Below are 6,000 nucleotides of genomic sequence, written 5' to 3' on the forward strand. Positions count from 1 at the left end.
GGACACTGCACTTATTCACATCTGCTTTAAAGCCTTGCCGGTTAAACGTTTCATTCGCGTGCTGTTCTGGCGTGCACTTTTTCTGATCACCTACACCCGAAGCGCGTGAACTAAAAAAACCTTTTGATAAAAAAAGTTATCTTTTGCGCTAATACTATCAAAACACACAAGGTTTACATATAGACTCAGTTGATTGTCTAAAATGAAAGTAAACAGTTGAGAGAAAGACGGATGCGTGTCTGTATATTAGATGCGCACAGCTCTTAAAGGCACAGTACTAAACATGCTGCCGATTGTCATTAAAGGGATGGTTCACCCTAAAATTATTTTCTGTTATTATTTACTTACATGTTGTCACAAACCTGTATTAATTTCTTTCGTGTGCTGAACACAAAAGATGATATTTTGAAGAATGTGGGTAACCAAACAGTTGCTGGTCCACATTGAATTTGGAAATAAGTCACTGTGGACCAGCAACTGTTTGGTTCTCCACGTTCTTCAAAATAACATTTATGTTCAGCAGAAGAAAGAAACTCATTCAGGGTTAAAACAAATTTTGAGTGAGTAAATGATGGTATAAAAATAAAACACTATGACAGATTTGACAGAAAGATGACAGATTTTTTTTTTTGGGGTGAACTATTCCTTTAATGTTAATAAAACAACAAAACACCAAGAGAAAAATCACTCACTACTCTTAACTGAAAAACTTTAATTCCGTTGCTTTGATAGGCATCAATCTATAGTGTTTTATTTTTATATTTGTTCCTTCAGTCTCTTGAATGCTCCTGTTAAATACACCTATTGTACCTTAAAATAAAGCACTGTTGTTTTATTTGTATAATATGTGTATTTATAATGTGTATCTTTCTTATTTTTTATTACCAAAGATAAAATAATGACAAAGATTTTTATCTTTGCCCACTTTGGCCTAAATATCTGCCATTCTTTTTTAAAATTTTTTGTTACCTTGAAAGGCTTTGTCTTTATAATATGGAAATTAGCTGTAATGCTCAGACAACTTACAAAATAGTAAAAACCAACATGACAAAGAATCGTGATATTTCTTAAAGTCGTGATATTATATTTTTGCCATATCGCCCACCCCTATCTTGTAGTGTATTTGCCATAAACTCGGATCTAGAATGTTACAACTAATTTACAACAAATGGGGCAAAATAGGGCATGATATGATCTTCTTCGAGTAATGTTTCAATTACACCAGTGGCTGTAATTTAAAGGTATATTTCACCCAAAGATGAAAGTGTGTGATTTACTCCCATGTCGTTCCAAACCTGTATGACTTTCTTCTGTGGAACATTAAAGAAGATATTTTGAGATTTTCTCCATACATTTCGAAGTCATTGGTCACAAACTGTCTTGTTACCAACATTTTTCTGCATTTTCTGCAACATGTTATGCAAAAGAAAGTGATACAGGCTTGAAACAACATGTGGTTAAATATCCCTTTGAGAACATTATATCAGTAGATACAGCTGTATTGCGCATCCATAATGCTAATTTGATTTGTTCCTCTTTGTGTTTGCAGATGAGCAGAGCTACATGCTGCGAGATGCAGAGGCAGAGGTGCTGTTCTGTTTCAGTCTGGAGGAGTCACTGAAGAGAGCTCACGTGGCTCCGCTATTGAAGGTTAGGAGCTTTGGGATATTTAGAGTCCATCCACTCTATCACTTTCCCACTTTAGTGCGTGTACTTCCACTCGAACAGACTTGTTTATGTGACTCTGCAGAACGTAGGCCAAACAACTATGTATCTCTGCACTGACATGTGGCCTAATTGGATATCACAAGGAAGCGTGTGTTCAGTTGTCTCTTTCTTCTTTTACAGGGGAAGTATTTCTATATAACTCCAGGAATCTGTCCGAGCCTCAGCACAATGAAAGTTATAGTGGAGAGTGCCGGAGGGAAAGTGCTGTTCAAGCAGCCCTCCTACCGCAAGATCATGGAGCACAAACAAAACAAGGTACCCTAATCAGATCCCCAATACAGAGGCGTGTGGGGCTGTTGTATTGATGAGGATGCGGAGTCACGCTCACTTAATGAACACCTATTTACCAGCTGTTAGCTGTTCTTTTGTATTTTGTGCTCTTTTTGTTTTGTTTGGTGATTGCAGTAACTGCTCTGAGTCACAATGTTAATTCAAAGTACCATTTAAAGGGAGTTATGCTAGTAGATAAACAAGGATGCATTACACTTTATTTATTGCCATGATATGTAGGCTTCGTAATATAATACCTAATATTCACTGTAGTTCAAAAGTAAATGTTTTTTTTTTTTTTTTTTTAATTCAGCAAGGACACAATAAATTTATCAAAAGTAACAGTTAAACCCATTAATAATTACAGAATTGCATAGTTACATAGTGACATAATAAATACACAATGACAATGAGTTTTCTATTCATCAAAGAATCCTGTAAAAATAGTAGGCAGCACAACTGATGGTCAAAACCAATGCAAGCTGATGGCATTTAAGCAATCAAGAATCATATTGACATCATTAATGATAAATGCACTAGTGGCCAAACAATGCTTTAGCACAAAGGCTGCCATCAAAAAAATAACTCGTGTCATTCATGTTTGTTTTAGAATTTACCGGAGATCATTTTAATAACCTGTGAAAATGACTCCCATCTGTGTCGAGAGTACTTCCTGAAGAACATCGGTAAGAGGGCATATCCTTCAGGCCCAGTTCCCATCTCAACATTTACATTGCTCTCTGTATGATATAAAACCACTGTAGTAGGAAAATGTAACGTGTACACATTTCAATCAGCCATCAGTCAAGCACAATCGAATTATTTTTTTGATGATGTCTTCATTTCAGATGTTTACACTGCTGAGCTCATATTGACGGGGGTGTTGACTCAGACCTTGGATTACGCTCAGAGCTTGAGATCACCCACTCTGGTGTGGTAATATTGATCGATACATCTACGCTAAGACTGTCTGCACAATGCTTTTGTTTCGGAGTCTAACATACTGCATCAGGAAATGCTTACAACTTGTGTAACTGCACTACATAGCTCAATACATGAATCCATTGAGGTGCTGCTTTATGTAGCTACAAAAACCAAAACGCTATAGTCGTGTCCATCTTTTTTACTCAACACATTCATCGTTCATGATTCTATGGTGACAAAATGTGTTTTTAATCTTTGGCTATCTGGATATGTTACAGTAAATAAGCTCTAGCAGAAGATTGAGAAGCATAAACGTGATTGCCCTTTCTTTAGAGGCACAATAAATAGGGTTACAAGGAAATTGTAAGCAAACAGCAGTAGCTTGAATTGCTATCCCAGCCTTCTTAATTTCCTCTCCAATTGACACTCGTTAATTGCGATGAATTAAAAATGCAAATTAGTGACCAGATCTTTGATTAACTTACACAAGTTCCTTGTTGGTTTGTTAATGTCCTCAAAGATTTATGATGTTGATGCTCTTGTACCATAAAACATCAGGAGACAATTAATCTTAAATGCTAAAAGGACTTGCGCTTTAATTACTCTTGTTCTCCTCTCTATAGCATTGTAGCATTTGGACTTCTCACTTCTTAATGGTAAATGTATTATAATATACAAATTACATGCTAATTAGATGGTGTAAAGCTTAGGGATTCAGTCATTCTAAAATTTGCATATTAACTAATTATCTTTCATTAAAGCTGGCTAATTACAAATTTGAGGAGGACCTGGAAACGGAAAAAGCAGCGTTCCTTTGTCCAGACAGTGTTTTCATCTCTATTTAGACGTTGGATTGTTTATCCCTATACATTTGGAAAAATGGATAAAATCTGAAAATTAATTTATATAAATTATTATTTTTTTTTATTTATTAGAAATGCCCTTGAGTGAATCTCATGGTGCTTAGTATGTGAATGGCAACGATAAAACTAGTGCTTTAAGCTGACGATCAACTGCACCATGTGTCTGAACAGGTACACTAAATTAATTCTTTAAGACTGAATTGAACTTGGCATTAAAAGTAATGCATATCTAAGCGCAGAGGAGAAGTCCAAATTAATAGATGTGCCAATCATTTGTCTCAGAGGAGTTTTGCTGTCCACATAATAGATATGACTCTTAAATCAATCAGGTATTAATTGCTTTCATGTCTCATATAATGAAATGACTGCTAAGGGGCATAGGCACAGTTCTAAAATGGCTTTTGAAACCCATTTTTGAAGACTTTTGTTTAAGATCCCCACTTCAGTTTATCTGATATCTCAATATAGCCGTTCTTAAATTGTTACTTAAAGGTCTGGAACAGTAATGGGCTACTCTGGCAGCATCACGTCCAAAGTATATTATAGTAAGGCATATTACTTCAAGTGGTAAAAAAAAAACTATTGTCAGCTGCTGGGGTTTTGTACAGGTCAATATTTTTTCCAAAGTCCACCTCTGCCAAAAACAACAAGATTACAACAAATACGAAATGAACAATTAATAAATATTAAAAGGCTCTTCCAATTGAGCTTTAGATTATTACAGCATGTCTCTTTTCTGCAAGTCAGTGCTGCCCTCTGCAGTTGAATACTGAAGTGATAGAAACTGGAAGTGCTGTCATCAGTTTTCAAATGGTTTAATCAGGCCTTGAAACGGGTTAAACTGATTTATGTTTGCTAGAGAGACAGGTGTGATGTTTTAACATTTGCTTTGAATCCTGTTCTGCATCCTTGTTTAAAATATGTATTTGGCAGACATTTCACACATTCACATACACAGCATTTAAATAAAAACACAAAAAAATAAATGACAATACACTGGAAGCCCTTTATTTGATAAACATCTCCGGCAAGCATTTTCTTCCAAACACTGTTTTTTGTACAATTTATACAGTATTACAAAATCAGAGGTAATATTTACAGCATTTACCTTTGCAGTATCCATGGTTAAATATCTGAAAAGCATGCATAGGATTTAAATTTGGCATTTTAAAACATTATTTTCATAGCCAATCTTTTTGAGAATAATATTTAGCAATTTAGCATGTAAATCACTATATTGTTTGGCATTTGACATGAGCTATTTGAAGGAGAACAAGAATAAAGAAACACAAAACTAGGCTACTGAACCACTACGATGGTTGCACATCATCCACTCACACTACTCTATATACACACACCTTTGTTTTAAAATGAAAAACACAACTTTGGTTTTATGGCAAAACACTACAAACGGCATATTGTTAAAACTGGCAGTGCATTGGAGGCAAAAAAACAACAATTCAGATTAAATTTGGTTAAATCCCTTTCAAACTGTCAAATCAATTACCACACACCTGTTAAAGCATTTCTGATAGATACAGAGCTGGGCTCCAAAAGTCTGAAACATCTTTTTTCAGAATATTTTTAATATTTAGTACACCATGTTTTACATAAAATTATAACAATTAAAGTTTGTCTAAAACCTGATAATCATGTTCTCTAGCATGATTTGCGATGATCACTAGAGCACCTTGTGCTTCAACAGAAGCATGAACATCTGATAATGTGTATAAAGTTACAATTTTGCTTTGTTGACCCATTCATTTGCTTCTAATGACCCAGAAGAATAGCAGAATCCTACATTTTTTTTTTGTAAAAACCCTTAAAGGGGTCATATGATGCGATTTCAACTTTTCCTTTCTCTTTGGAGTGTTACAAGCTCTTGGTGCATAAAGAAGATCTGTAAAGTTGCAAAGACTAAAATCTCAAATCCAAAGAGATATTCTTTATAAAAGTTAAGTGTCAACCACGCCTACCTAAAACGGCTCGTTCTAACACGCCCCCACATACCTACGTCACGATCTGGGAAGATTTGCATAACACCGCCCAAATGTTCAAGCAAAGAAAGAAGGCGTAACTTTTATTCACGTTGTAGTATTGTTGTTGCCGCCGCCATGTCGTGGAGACGCTGTGTGGTTCGTTGTAAAAGCGAAACTACTTTGTTTGGTCTTCCAAAAGAGAACGATATCCGCTTCGTCATGCCTAGAGCTGATCC

The sequence above is a fragment of the Sinocyclocheilus rhinocerous genome, unplaced genomic scaffold, assembly GCF_001515625.1.
Source record: "Sinocyclocheilus rhinocerous isolate Xijiao unplaced genomic scaffold, SAMN03320098_v1.1 scaffold2065, whole genome shotgun sequence".
In the NCBI taxonomy this organism is placed as follows: domain Eukaryota; kingdom Metazoa; phylum Chordata; class Actinopteri; order Cypriniformes; family Cyprinidae; genus Sinocyclocheilus; species Sinocyclocheilus rhinocerous.